The sequence below is a fragment of the Manis javanica genome, chromosome 2 (genome assembly GCF_040802235.1).
Source record: "Manis javanica isolate MJ-LG chromosome 2, MJ_LKY, whole genome shotgun sequence".
In the NCBI taxonomy this organism is placed as follows: Eukaryota; Metazoa; Chordata; class Mammalia; order Pholidota; family Manidae; genus Manis; species Manis javanica.
The window spans coordinates 171157330-171173537 of record NC_133157.1 but is presented as its reverse complement, the minus strand read 5'-3'; positions in this window follow the sequence as shown (position 1 = coordinate 171173537).

Genomic DNA, 16208 nt, shown 5'->3' with positions numbered 1-16208 from the left:
GCAAATCCTTTATTTCAACATTTCTACTTTCTCTGCTCTTTGGATTTTCATTTAAAAGGTTATAACATCTTACTGTTTTCCTTAAGAATTAGTGAGTCAAATAATATCTTTGAAACATGTTTATTTAATATTTATATGACATTATAATTATACTCTCTTTTAAAGATTATCAGTGACTAGTATGATATCCACACCTTTTTTATCCTGCCTCTAAGAACAAGAACCAAGCCATCAGTTCCTCTCATACTGCTTTTCCACAGGTATCATGTACTCAAACAGTATGCATAGTGCCTAGCTGAAACTAGTAAACACCCTAGAGCTTGCTTTTTAAAAAGCACAAGTGTTACAAGTTTTAAGAAAGAAAACCTTCTAGAAACAAGGCTAGTCTAGTGGTTTTCTCTGCCATATTGGATGACCTGCATGGAAACCTACATTAGGTCTTGTGACATTTGTCTGTCTGCTGTCCTGGAAGGAAATGTGCCTTGGTCTGGGTTACCCAAGAATAACCGATGCAACCCTGATTTCATGTTGTTTAGTCTTTCCTGGGTACATTTTGTATACTCATTATGGGTCTAGTTCTTGTGTTTGGTGATGAGGAGGATATGTAACGTGTTGCCTGCTTCAGTGACTCTAAGTGGAGGCAGACACATAAACCTATTATGATATTAACAATAGAGGAAAGTACAAATTATGCAGTCACTGTAGAAAAACAATTAAATAGGCAAGGGGTATAGGAGTTTGTAACAGAAAAGGTGATATTTAAATATGGTCATAAATATTTCTCTAGAGTAGAGTATTTATTTAGTCTTTTAATTACCAAACTAGTAAATTAATACTTTCTGGTTGTAAAAATATCAAACATTGAAACAAGGTCTTTAAAGATTCATTAGGTTGGGAGACAAATCTGTGAGTGGGAGGTTTCTCAGAGGGAGCAGAACACGGAAGGGAGTGGAAATGTGCAAGCAAAACAAAGATGTAGGAAAGCGCGACGTATTTGGGGAATGTGAATAAGAATGTTGTGGGTAGATCACAAAGAAGGTTGAGTCAAGGTTGTAAAGTGCTTTGTATGCTATGTTTAGATGTTTAGGTTTTCCCCTTTTAGACAGAGGAAGAACTTGATTGGATTGTATTAGAATGATCATTTTGGGAATGGACTAAGTAGGGAGAGTGAAGGCAAGGAATCTCAAGAAGTTTTATCTGCATAGTTTTTTAAATCTCATGGAAGTGTAAGTATTGTTATTTCCATTTTCTGAATGAGGAAACTGAAATCTAGAGGAATCAGGTCATTTTTTTCCAAGTCATGAGCTAGTAAGAAGTAAAACAGGATCTGACTCTAATCACAGGTGTCTTGCTGCCTGTGATTAGAGTTGCCTAGTCTTTGCTGCCATTCCAGTGGAGAAGTTAGTCGTTAGGTGAGGAATGTGGAAGGCATCGAAGACAGGGCAATGAGCATAAAACAACCAAAGGTCAGTTAATGGCAAGAGCATGTGATGCTGACCAGTTACAAGCAGTTTAGAGAGTCTCGGGACTAGAATTGAGAAGACCTGGAATCTCATCCCGTCTCTGGTTTTAGCTGGGTGCGTGATTAAGGGAAGTCACCAACGCCTTTTGTGATCCATCTCTTTCTCTGTAGAGTAGGTTGGTCTAGAAAATTTCTAGCACCCCCTCCAACCATAAAAGTCTGTGTTTCTTCATGAATATCACTGTTGGCTGGTATGTTTGGAAAGAGTGTCATAGAGCATGTGAGGCTCTTCATTTCCATTTCAATTTGTGATGTCTTTGGCATCATATATGTGCTTTAAATGTAGGACAGGCCACATTATACAGTAAATGCATACAGGGGTGATGCTAAAAACTATCAATAACCACTTTGGCATAGACACTAATATAATAGGAGGGGCACAGTTGCAAACAGGTGGAAAGGTACTCTGGTGCACGCTTGCTTAGCGTCAGGTCTAATTGCTTGCATGCTAGACTAGGCTGTCAGTGACTCAAGGGCAAGAACTGGATCTTTCTAATTTAAGATCCCAAGTCCTGAGGCAGTGCTTGCCTCATGGTGCATGCCTAATCAATACTTGTTAGATGAATAAACAATTTTCAGTGTCTCCTCAGTGTTTGCCAGGCTATGTGCTGAATGCATGGAGCTGGGTTGTATGAGTTTGTAATGAGAGAACAAGATGACCAAACAGCCCTGCTTTTAGAAGAAAGCTGACAACCCTGGGGGGAAGCAGTCATAAAAATGCCTAAGATACTGAGCCCTCATTAATTTCCAACATCTCTTATTCCTTACGTATAGAGTCAATTATATCATAAAACTTGAACTACTTAAATTTCATCCTTTTTCATAAAAACAACTATTTCAAGGGCAAAAAAACTCATTACTCCTTTATACCCGTTTTATAAGCTGTGGCATTTTCCAGTTGCGGTAAAAAAAAAATTCCAATGTAGGTTTAAGTCTTATCAGCACCTCAGGGCTTTGCTTTCTTAATCTTCTCCTGACAGTTTCTCCTTTTCCTTATTATCTAATCATGTTACACTGCAATTGTGAGTCTCCCACAGCCCAGGATGGCTGAGTCATCACTTTGAATTTATCTTGGAAGTAGCTGTAAAAGGAAGAAGAAGAAAAAACCTTGGACGAGACATGTTGGTTAAAACTCCTCTTATTTATACCATGAATTGTGCAATCTCCAGTTCCCTTGCTTTCAGACTACCATAACTACAGATCAGTGCCCGGATAGGATTGGTAAAACATCTCTATTGAAGACATGTAGCTCCAAACAAATGTTTAGACAATAATGTATCTTCAAAGCTGTAATGATTTTGCATGTTTTTTTGTTTTTAATTCTTCTGGTTGTACATCCTTGAACATCCTTGAACAAGTTAGTTTATTTTATAATTTTGTGTCTTGTAATCTTGTATCTTTATCTTGTCATCTTATATCTTGAGACTTGGTGTCCTGGTATTTAAAGTAGGGTAGTAATAATACCTACATCATGGGATTCTTGTAAAGCACTTAGCACAGGGATTGAAACACAGTAGCTCAAAATAAATGTTAACTTGGCAAGTAAAAAACATAATGGTAATGTAAAGCATATATGTGTGTATATATATATGTATATATGTATACATATATATATACACACTATATGTATGTTAGATATTAGCACAAGCCAACAAAAAAACCATGGTTAACCATTTCAAAATTTATTTCTTAAATGAATATCATTCCTTGACATTGATTCATTTATTCCCACCCTTTATTATTATCCACCCTTTCTTATTATCCATATTGTGAATGCAAATATAGCTTTGGTAGTTACATTTGATGATTGCCTACCTCTACCTCATTCAGTGTTGGAGTTACTTTTCCCTTACTATTTAAATAATATTATCTCGTATCTTTCCTACCATGACAAGATACCCAGCATCTCTCCTATGAAGATTTTTCTATGGTCCTCTCTTGCTTCTATTTATACTTCTTGAGTTGTTAGCTGTACTCACATCTTTTTATCTCCACTTACATCAAACCCAAGTGGTTACCTTCTTTTTCCTTTATTTCATCAAAACACTACTGACAGAAAGCATTTGTGTGTGTTAGACCTTTTACTTTCTGAAGGATTTCCTATATCTTGGAATAGCGTGTTAGATAGTCTAAAATGGAATATTTTACATTTTTCTTCCTAAGTGTCCCTCTTCCAATGTGGGAAGCTGCCTTTGTTGCTGATTCTCTTGTCCTCTTGCTTTGGGCTGACCCACTGTCTCCCAATGCTCCTTATTCATTAATCTCCTTCTTATACAGACTCCAGAGTTTAATGTCTCTCTAACTCTATTATAAAGAACAATTCAGTTCTCTCTCTGTCTGTTTTAGTCCATTTGTCTCAGGCCATTATCCTGAGGGCTTTATTTTTCTAACCATTCACTCCTTCAGAGGAACTATGTTGACAGCTTTCAAAGAATATTCCCTCACCACTCTTTGCTGAAAGATAAGTAAGCTATAGTTCTTGCTTATGTAGTCACAGTTTATTATCAATAGAGTAATATAAAATTCTATCAGTTTGCTTCAGCCCTTTACTTACAATTTCCCCTGGCTTCCCAACTCAATCAGAGTAACAGCAAAAGGTCTTTGTAATGTCTACCATGCCTGATCATCTCTCTGGCTCCATATTATCCCAGCCTTCTCCTCTCTCATTTTCCAACAGCCTGGCCTCTTTGCTTCGCCTTGGACCCCAAATCTACCAGTCATATGTTTACCAAACCTATGTCTACTTCAGGGCCTTTGCACTTATTTTTCCTGTCACATGGAAAACTGTTCACTGGAAAACTCTACAGAGAGAGGCAGCAGTATGTGGGAAGGCATAAAAGAGTGAGGTGTTTTTAGAAAGCATATGACTTTTAATGTGGCCAAATGGTAACTTCTGTATATGTGTATGCAGGGCAGCAGTGCTCCAACCATGGATCTGAGGCACTGGTGCAGATTTGTGGATAAGCTAATAAAGCTTCAGCATCCCTCAGTTGTGTGAATTCCTTCCAAGGGCTTGGAAGAGTCCTTATCAATGTATTTAGAAGGTTATATATTTTCATAAAATTAGCAGAAAATTATGAATTTTCAGCAAATTCATAAAAGTAAGCTGTTTTAACTACAATTCACTAAAATGGTGGTCTCTTTTCATTCCTACTCATCTTTGTCACACTTCTCATGTTGGGTGGTATTGGACTAGCTGCAGGCAATTTTGGGATCTGGCATTGGGCAAGATGAGCTGGGGATTCTTTTGTTTGACTTTAGTGGGATAATATAATGTGATTTACAGTCACTTCTGTGTATAGTTAAATTTTTTGCCAGCTATCTCTGGATGACTTCTAGGAATGCTGCAATCCACTGCACCAACTCACTGAGCATCAAGACACAAAGACGTGGGGCCAGGAGTCAAACTGATATGAATGTGTTCTTTGTTTCCCAACACCAGATGAAGGAAGGTGGCTAGTGGGGGCAAGTGAGAAATCATCAGAGCCAGAAATTAATCTGAGGAAAATTCTTCAAAATATTCTATTTTATATATAAAAGAAATTGACATTTTCCCAAATTTGAGAACAATCTTAACGATCTATGTGCATTACTTACAATAAACTGAAACAAACTCCTAAATTACACTGCAAGATCCATTCTTTTGTTTTCTCAGTTCATGCTTCTGTGCTATTGAGTATGAACCTGTGCAAATGAGACCTTACTGAGTGACATTACAAATTCCTGTCATCTAATAAGATATGAGATAACCTATCAGCGTTGCTCAGCAGTCTGTTGTTCCATCTTTGATTAACTCTTATCAAGTTTCCCCATTAAATCATTCCCCATCAAAATTAAATTAATTAATCAATCTAGAATTTCTTCCTTAATCTCAACAAGATACTAACTCACAGCAACACTCAATTGATTAACAATTATGGTTATCAACCATCCCTGTTTTCCCTGGTCTGGGTGGTTTCTCAGGAAGTAGGATTTTCAGTGCTAAATCGAAAAAGTCCTCCAGTAAACTGGGTTGGGTGAGTTGGTTACTCTACACCATTTTAGGTACAAGCATATGAACCTAAATGACAGCTTATGGGACTTTATCTTTTTCTGCCATAAAATTATTGTTTTCCCCATCAGCTGATAACCTATTTCTACATGAGGAAGAGGCATATTTCCTTTTCCAAATATTGGCCCTTGTCTTTGGAATCTTGCCTTTTCAATTAATATCTCCTTTTCATCATTTTAAATGTTCCCTTTTCACCAAATTTCTTCCCTCCATCTGTAAATACATGACTCCTCTTGCCCTTTTTTTCTCTTATGCTATTGTTGCCAGTTAGCTGCGTCTGGAGAGTTCTCTCCCTGTTCACTAGGTGAAGCACTAGGAGAAACTTCAGCCTGCATGGGGGAGGGTTTTTGACTCTCTTTGAGAAAGAATTCTTGAACAGGTTGGAAAAGTGTAGGTAAGGAAGGAATTCATTAAAGTAAGAGTAGCAGGGAATGGCAGCAGCCACGCAGGCAGCAGAGAGAAAGGAAGGGTGGAGGGAGGAAAAGGAATCTCATTGAATTGTTCGGCAGACGGCAGATCCCTTGTCAACTCTTAAAGCCGGAGTCACCCAGCACCTAGTGTCTGCTTGAATCTGCATGGCATGGGGACTAAATCCCTACTACCCCAGGATATGGGGGAGCTGCAGAGCACTGGATAGAGTGAGATTATGTTCTGAGAACTTCCTAAAGGCAAAGAAAGGAAATTTTCAAGCAAGCTACTAAAGAGCATGATCAAACAGCTGCAGTCTTGTCTGGGTCACCCAGGCGACAGGAACTTGCAAGCCTAAATCAGAACTCTCAGTAGCCCATCTTCTTACCTGGAGTAGAACAGAGACAGAGTGAAGACCTGTACTTAAGTCTGGAGAACAGAATGAAATAGCAAAGTAACAAAGAAGCTTACTACTGGAAGAGTGCAGAGACAAAAAGCAGTAAGTTGAGTAGTAAGAAGCTATTTAAGGCTAAAAGCATGCTCAAAAAGGGAATGCGAGCAACCTCAGAGACTGGCTGGGGTTTGGGTGTTATAGACCTTTTGAGTAGGGGGTTAACATAAGGCACGAAGTATATGGGTGATTAATAATTCTTTTGTAGTTTCATCTTAAGAATAAGGTTATTTAGGTGACTGTGTTGATGTGAATCTTGACATTTTTTTATCCACCTAGGATCATTTATACTTCGGAGGTCTATTGCCTGTCCTGGTTACAAAGTTATATAATTGATTAAGGGGCTGGAAGAAGAGGAAGAACAGTTTATAGGTTACATTAAATAAAATGGGCTTTTTTTGCAGGCTATGTAGATTTTACAATGGCCTGCTGTTGACCCATTTCCCTACCCTGCTTCACTATCATTCTCTCTCTCTCCTTCCCACTTGTAACAAGTTTCTTGAGAGTGGGCTATGAACTCTGCCAGAACTCTTGTTACCCCTTGTCTTGATTTTGTCCTGAGCATTCCACTGGAGCAGTTTTCTTAAGATTGGTAACAACTGCCAAGTGATTCAGCCAATGGCCTTTGTTATTTTTCTAATCCTTTCACTCCCTTAGATTCTCTGATGCCTTTTCCCTTGTTCATTTTCTTTCTGAAATGCATTTCTGTCTTGGCTTCTTTACATTAATAATCCCATTCACTCTCAGAGTCTTTCTTCTTGTTTCCTCTATTGACTTCTTTTTCTCTTCCCATCCTCTGAACGTTGATGTTCTTCAGTGTTTTGCACTTAATCTTCTCACTATACATTCTACTAGTTGGCCATTTCTATCTATTTTGGGTAGTTTAATAATTACTTCAAAGATGGTTCCAAACCCTGCATCTTTCAATCCAGACCCTCCCTTGAGACTGAATCTTTTATTCCTAGCTAAATCTTGGATCTCTTTAAGCAGAAATTCTTCTAAACTCTAATAAATCACTATACTGCTTTTTATCCATGCTTTTCATTCGATCTAGAGTGACACTATTCCATTGTAGACTTTTAAGACTCATGTACAAAACACTTCCTCTAATAGCTTCTGAATCCCTCCTCATTTGTGGCCTTCTGGACATTTACCACTATTACTTTCTCTTGCTTTCTTCTTATAGTACAAATCATATCATGTCCTCATGAAATTAAAATTCTGAGATGACAGAGATTGACTTAGACATTTTCATATGTTCTTTATAGTGACTTGTGCCCAGTTGATGCTCAGTTAATATTTGTTGAAATGTATTTATTTTAATTTATGTGTTCCAGACCTGAAATGTTATTTCAGAAGTTCATGGGATTACACTGGTTTCTATTTATTTATTAGAAAGACAAAAATATAGCTGAAGCAAATAGTCACCAGGTGACAGTGCTACAGAGCTATTCCCAACGTGTCACATTCTCTGAGGTCATCTGGATAGAAATAACTGAGTAAGACATTTTCTTCCCTGATCTATACAAAATCACGGTATCATAGACACTAGCTTTGGAAGAGACCTGAAGATCTTTCAGTTCTGTGTTCTAGTTGGAAAGATGAAGAAACTCAAGGCCAGGGATATAAAAAATATATATATTAGAGCTACAAAGAATTTTCAAGATTAAATTAGTTTCTTTACAGATAAGGAAGATGAAGTAATGACCAAGGAGATGTTTTAGCTTAAACACTTTTGACTGTATCATAAATTCAACACAAGTTGTTTTTTAAAATTAAGAAGAAAGGATGGTGTTTTTTAGCTGAAGTATCTGAATAGTCCTAGCTTTCAGGCAAGGCTGACTCCAGGGGTCCAGTCTCTTTCCTGTTTCTACTTTCCTTTGTGGTGGCTTTATTTCAGACTTTGCCTTTCCCAGCCATTCTTGCCTTATGCTATCCTTATTACTAGGCCTATCTGCAGAGAAAGTAATTGCCTTTTCTAGCAGTTCAACAAGAACCCTGGAATTGAGTCTCATTCTGGATCATGTTCCACTTGGAGGAAAAGGAGGATTGGCCCAATTCATCTCTCTGGGGAGCAAGGTTGGTTGAGGCAAGGTCCACATGTATTACTTTTCATTTCAGGATGGTACCTAGTGGAGGTGGTGACTGGGGGCCAACATACAGCCTGGGCTCCACTTGCAAATGAATGATATGTTGGGGTTGGGGCTGTATCTGCATAGATGGCAAACTTTTTCTAATTTGCTGTTGGGCACTGTATGAGTTAGTACCAGCTTGGCTTATTATCAGAAGAATGAATTAGCTCAGTAGACCTAAATAAAATGTCTACGTTCAGTGGTAGTTAAAAAATATATCATTATTAAATTTGTTTTCCTTTTTCTTTATTTTTCTCTCTCTGTTTTTAAGTGGAAGGCAGGATTGTGTTATACAAAACATGTGGTGATTTGGGGTTAGAATGCCTAGGTTGGAATCTTGGCTCTGCCATGTGCTAGCTTGTGAATTTGGCAGAGTTTTACTATTTCTCAGCCTAGGTTTACTTATACATAATAACCACATAACAGGGGTTGAAGGATTAAATGAAACATAAAAGCCCATCAAAGAGCCTGGAACATAGCAGCAGCTCAAGTAATGTTAATTGTGGCAGTTTTTAAACATGGGCCCCAAATTCTTTGACCATCTTCTCAGAGTGAGATGGAGTCTATGTCCCCTTCTGTTTAGTTAGAGAATGCTTGTGACTACATCAACCAACAGAATATGGAAAAGTGATAACATGTGTCCTTTGATCCTAGGTCATAAAATGTCATGTAATTTCCCCTGGGAATGCAACTTGAAATGCTTCTCAGAAACTCCCTCTTGGGGCACTACCTTTTTTGAATGAAGCTATAATGCTGTGAGAGGCTCAAGCCACACAGAGAGACAGACTTCCCTCAACTTCTCAGTGAGAGGAATGTCAAAGAATTCCAGTGCTGTATTTTTAAAATACTGTATGTTGTGGAAATCACCATGATGAATGTGATTTTCCTACAGGTTATTATTTCCTTGATTATTATAAGGATGTCTACAACTCTAATTGTTAAATTTATATGTCAACTTAGACAGGTTATGGGGTCCAGATGTTTGGCTAAACACCAGTCTAGATTCTGCTGTGAAGGTATTTTTTAAGATGCAATTAACATTTAAATCAGCAAACTTTGAATAAAGCAGGGTACTGTACATAATGAGGGTGAGTGTCATCAGTTGCAGGTCTTAAGATCAAAATGAACAAAGACTCCTGGGCTTTGAACTCAAAACTACAGCATCAATTCTTACCTAAATTTCCTGGACTGTACTAAAAATTTCAGACTTGAGAGCTCCCGCAAATGCATCAGCCAATTCCTAAATCCTTAAAATAAATTTCTCCTCTTTCTCTCGCCATATATATGTCATTGTATATATTGTTCCTTTGCTCTGGAGAACCTTGACTAATACAATAGGAAGTATAGTAATAACAGAGACACAGAAATTTTCTTAACAGAATAATTCCATATTCATTATTAGGTGATTTGGGTACTTGATATCTGAACCTGCAGTTGAGAATTTTGAGAGTACTTATGCAGTTCTTGAATTTTTCTGCATATTTAAACTTTGTGGCCCCAATAAAAATGTAAGCCTCATGTTGCATAACGTTAATCTTATATCTCACATAATTCCTACTGTGCAGAACTCAGCTTGGTAAACCTCTGGTGATTATTCTTTGGCAGTGTGTGAACAAGTTTGCCGTGAGGAGAGTAAAACTATCATTGTGAGGGCTCTGCACCTGCTTAATCACATTCTCAACTGACATTTTTGCTCCACTGTCTTATTGTCTCATTATGTAAATGTCATTGTTGTGTCATTTGTATTTGCAGGTAGATATGGGATAATGGTTCCCCTGTTTACATAGAGATTTGTGATCTGATGATTGGAGATGTTAAGTTATTCATTTAAAAGTGTTCTCTTGGGGGAGTGTATCAAGGATGCAGCTTCATGATTTAATGACTTGACTCAAATCATCCATCCTTTTCCCACACTTCACTGAGCTTTATGAATCCTGGGTCTAGCTGTCTTTATTTGTCTCATCTGAACCTAACTGATAGAATCAACATAATCTTTCTCCCAATTTTCTATGTATTCTTATTAAAAATATTCTGCAGTTTGTCAAATTATACTGAACTTTTAAGAGAGATGCATATGGTATAATGCAAAAATTAAAGAATCGACCTAAGATCTTTAAATTGAGAGGGGCTTTAGACATAGTCTCAGTTTTTATCTAAAAATGATATGTTTGAAGATTTGGATTCTATCACTTGGTAACTACTAAATTCTCACTTGGAACTGTTTCTGAAGAAGTCTTTTTGCCAAGCTCTCTACAGAGAGTCATTGCTAAGATGTTGCTAAGGGGAAGCAACTGAGATGTGCCTAATTTATAATTTATAATTTACTAATTATAACCAGCTGCAGGGGAAGGAAATCAGCTATTAGATGGTGGAGTCAGATGAAAACATTAACTTTTAGAAAGCAGAAAAGGATAATATCTCAGATTGAACTGTGACTGAGCAGTTGACCTTGAGCTGGGAGAGAGTGCATAACAAAACAAACTTGCTGGAAAAGAATGATTAAACTTCTCTTTTAGAACTTTTAGGCAACTAAACAATCAGCTGGAGTCTTCATTAAGACTGCAAGAAATTCTTCCATCTGATAGAAAAGGCTAGAAGATTTGGTGGCTTTGTTTATTGATTAAAGGAAGGCAATTCAAGAGACATATGGATCAACGTGAATCTGCCTAGGATCTTTAGAATAAAAGGTTTCAGGACTGCTTCAGATAAAGATGGAACAACTTCTTTTCCTCCCATCTCCCTCCCTGCAATAAGCCCTTGTGTATTTTTTTCTAATGTCATTTCCAAACCAGTGGACCCAAGCCCTTTATGAGTACCTGGCCCACTGCCTACTCCAGGCTTGCCTTCTAGTTTCAGCTCTCATTGGCAGTACCAGCTGCCCAGTTGCTGTATGCAAGATCCTGACTGATCTGGAGGCCTGTAAGGGCAGTCCAGTTTCCTACAGGGCATTCCATATATTAAAAATTCAGTTATGCCCAGCTGCATCTGTTCCAAAGGAGGAAATACTCTTAGCCTGGTTACTGGGAAGACACCTGTGGCACTCTACAGTAAAAAAATTCCAAAGACTTTTCTAAGCAGCAAAATGTCATTGGAAATACGAGATTTCCTTGTAGATCTGATGTTGAATAGAGCCTATAAAATGCCAGGCACTTTACATGCATTTGTATCCTCTCACAGCACCTTTGCAAGTATTTATTGTTGTACTCATTCGGCAAAAAAAGAAGCTGGAGTTCAGACAGCGTAAGATAACAGAGGTCTCAGTGTTGAAACCCTTCATAGCTAATTCTTCCCCTACTTTACTAAGCTTGCAGGGCTCTGAATGACTCTCTTTTCAGAGTTATTTTACAACTAAATTAAAAATTGTAATACTTAGCCTGTAAGATTGTCATTACTTTAATTAAATGTATTTACCACAGGCTAGAACTTATAAGGCTGAAGTTTTGATAGAATTCAAATGGTAGACTGAAAAGATCGAGTATATGGCTTAAAGAATGGGTTTTTATTAAAAACCACTTCATGCCTCTGAGACATTTACTTGTAAGATATTTTACAAAGTTTTACATTTCAATGTGCATAATGGACACTCTGCACCTCTCTTTCCCATTCCACATCATCAACTGTGAAGGGAACTCATTTATTTTATTCTCCAGTTTTCTGGAAGAATCACTTAATTTCTGATTCTGACAAATAGCATGAAACTATTCATATAACTGTCTCTGAAATGATAATTTTTATATTCATGGTACCTTCTGAGTATTACTGACATATTCTTATGTGATGACTTGTATTGATAACATGGAAAAATTATTTTCCCTCCTGATTTGCTCTTTGTGGTAGACTAGGTTTCCAAATGGGTATGTTTCCTTGAGTGTTGAAAGGTACTGTTAAAATGATGTGAGAAAAATCCCATTTTAAAACTATGTTACTGGTCACTTTAAATTTCTCCCAATGTGTTAAGAAAAATGCTGAACTGGAACTCAGCATTTTTTGTGCTGGAGGAAGTTGTGCAGTTTCTTTTCCCTCCACTTTGCTTTATGGACTGTCACATCATGGAGTCTCCTTCGGAACCCTTAGAGTCAAGCTCCTTTGAAGCAAGAATTGTTTATTCCTTATCCTTGAATAAGCAAGTAAAGCAGTCATTTATCTTGCTTAAAATATCTTTGATAATCTTATTAGCTAATAATTACTATGGGCAGGTACTTTGCTAAGCATTTATCATGCATTGTCAGAATCCTAGGAGGCAGGTACTATTGTATCCTCATTTTATGGAAAAGGAATCTAAGAAACAGAGATGTTAAGGACTTAGCCAATTTCATGGAGCTGCAAAGTGGTGGAGCTGGCACTTGACCCAGGCCTTTCTACATCAGTCCGAGGTCCAGGCTTTTAACCTCTGTCCTCTGTTGTCATGCAAGGCCATGGAGCCCCCTTTATTTCCTCACAGATCTATTGAGACCTGCAGGAATAAATTTAAATTTTCTTTGTAATTCTTCTTACATTTTTGGTTGAAAGTAATAATGCTGTTTTCTTAGTTTTTTTCTCTCTTTTTCAACAATCGGAAAGAGATTTTAGTATTCACAATCGCTTTTTTACAAATACTTTGAACTTTTGCACATTGTGTTTTTGGCCTAAGTACTTTGTCTTCCATGAATATTTCTTGTGTGTTGTTTCATGGCTCATTGAACAGGAAAACGTGGTTACTGAACTGAAAAATACTAATGACATAAAATTTAATGAGTCAATTTAGATACATTTTTTATTTCAATCAAAAGCTTAGAAAATTTTAGCTATTTCTGTAAAAAAATTCATATTACAAGAAGAGTGAATGAACTATTAAATAAAATAGGAAGTCAAAGGTCATTAACCTTGGGTTATCGTCTAAATTTTCTTTTTAATTTATTATGTGGGATAGAATAAATTTTCTTCTGCTCCTTTTAAAACATACTTCTTCTCTTCCTCCTCTTCCTTATATTTTTCATTTCAATGTCTTAAAGTTAGCCATGCATTTTCCCCCAATTTTCTGAGATATAAATGATGTATAACATTGTATTGTTTTAGCTGTACAACGTAATAATTTGATATATGTATAGATTGCAAAATGATTACCACAATAAGTTTAGTTAACATCTGTCACCTCACATACCTACTAATTTTTTTTTTTGGTGATGAGAACTTTTAAGAGCTGCTTTCTTAGCATCTTGGAAACATACAAAACAGTATTATTAACTACTGTCACCATGCTGCACATTACATCCCCAGGATTTATTTATTTTATAACTGGAAGTTTGTACCTTTTGACTATCTTCCCATTCCCCTTCGGCAACCATCCATCCCGTTCATCCATTGGTGGACATTTAGGTTGCTTCCCTTCTTGGTTAATATTTTGTAAATATTGTTGCATGAACATGGGAGTAGGGATATCTCTGTGTTAGTGATTTCATTTCCTTCAGATATATACCTAAAAGTGGAACTGCTGGATAATAAGGTAGTTCTAATTTCATGTTTTTGAGGAACCTCCACATTGTTTTACATAGTGGCTGCACCAATTTACATTCCTACCTGTAGTGCACAAGCGTTCCCTTTCTCCACATCCTTACTAGCACTTGCTATTTCCTTTTTGATAATAGTAGTTCCTACAGGTGTTGGTAATGTAACACGATTCTGAGTCCTTTTGTCATTCCGATGGAGTTCCATAGTATATCCCCCATTAAAAAAAAAAAAGTTTATCCTTAAGTGTGTGGCCCCAAACCAAAAACAGTGCTCAAAGAACTGTTAGTAAACTGCAGAATGAAATAGTACTATCATCTTCCTTGGCACGTATACCATGCTTTATGTGAATAATATATACAAAGACTGAACCTAATGATTTCATGCAAACATTCAAAGGACTTAAAGACTCTAGGTATTAAAATATATATATTAGGGATTTGTGATTGGAAAAAGTTAGTGGAATCAAGAAGTAAATTGTCAAGAAGTTTGAGAAGGAGCCTACTGAGGTGGAAAAGGTCTCCCTCATATACCTTCCTGAGTGTTGAGAAAATGGTATCTGTTGAATGTGGTATTACCATTAATATCTCCATATGGAAAACTGGAGAACTGCAGCCACTATGTGAGTCACACTGATGCACTGGGACATAGACAATTAATACTAATAAATCTGATTACCTCATTTCCGTTGCATTCGTAGCTGATATATCAAGGAATATTGTTTTAATTTACATGTTTTTTAAAATAGTGATTGTTGTTGTTAGCAAATATATTCTACCAAGCCACTCTAGACCCTGATAAGATATGGGGAAATTGTTAAATGATCAGCAATTACTTCAAGAAAGCTGACTAAAATAAATACAGGTAACGTGCAGATTTTCTTTTCAAATTGTGACAAAATTTCCATTGCTTTTGAGAAACTAGTGTTCTGAGATTAAGCATAGGGCTTACCTTTGGTCCAGTCAAATGGTCAATTGAAGTGAAGTGTGCTAAATAACACCATGACAATTTATGTACAGTTGGCTTACTAGGAACCAATATAGGCTTCACAGTTGACAATGTGTGTCTGCAACATGGCTAGTGAAAGCAAGAAAGTCCACCAATGGCAATAGCTTGCTTCACCGCGTAAGAACCATCCAAGAGCACAGCTAGCTCTGTATTCATGTTCTGTTTTTGTATTACATTGCTTACAAGTTTAATTGGCTTAAGAGGTTGGAAGAAGGACTTGAATTCTTGAAAGCAGATAATGGTTCTGAAATTGACATTTTCATATAAGTTCATGTGGATGTTGTATCATCAAGGCATTTTAAAGAAGGCTGCAGGAAATGGTAAAATACAGTCTTCCCAGATCACTAGCCAATTCAGTCTAACTAGAAGAATGGCCTCAGAAATGACCATTCAAGTTTAATAGTATGAAATAGAAGAATGATAACAATGTATTATAAAAATTAGAAGGGAAAATGTTTGTGGATCATTTGTTTTGTGGTTATTGTTACTTTTTGAATTCTGTATTTTTAAATGGAATCAAATTAATAGCAATCAGTACAGATTTTAAAAACTGTTTTTAAGTTTTTCAAACACACAAAAGCAGAGAACTCTCACATATTCATCTTCCAACGTCAATTTTCAACATTTTGCCATTCTTATTTCATGTATTCTTCCCCTTCTCTTTTGTCGTCTAGAATATTTAAAAATATACACATCATATGCATTTCCAATTAAGAGCTAAATTCTCAGAAATTTGAGAACATTAAACAAAGTTTAACTATGTATATGTACACATATATACATGTAACAAAGTTTAATGTAGGGAAAAAGAAATATAGACAAATATTGCTAAATTTTGCATGCACGATTTCACTTAGAAAAAGGTATCAGGTGCTGCATTTTTCACTATCCAAGCTATCTAATAGCAGAAAACTAATATTTTACTTTTTTGAAAATGAGAAACACCCCACTAACAAAACAAAACAAAACAAGATGAGGTTACTTCCATGTTTCCATGATACATTCTATGTTTAGAATTCTAGATGGGTTTTAAATCACATGGTAAATTCTCCCAAACACGAACATAATTCTATATCACTATAGGAGATGACACAAAATTAATTTTTTAAAAACTGGATTATTAATCTTTTTTTGATTATTGTTTTTGTTGGA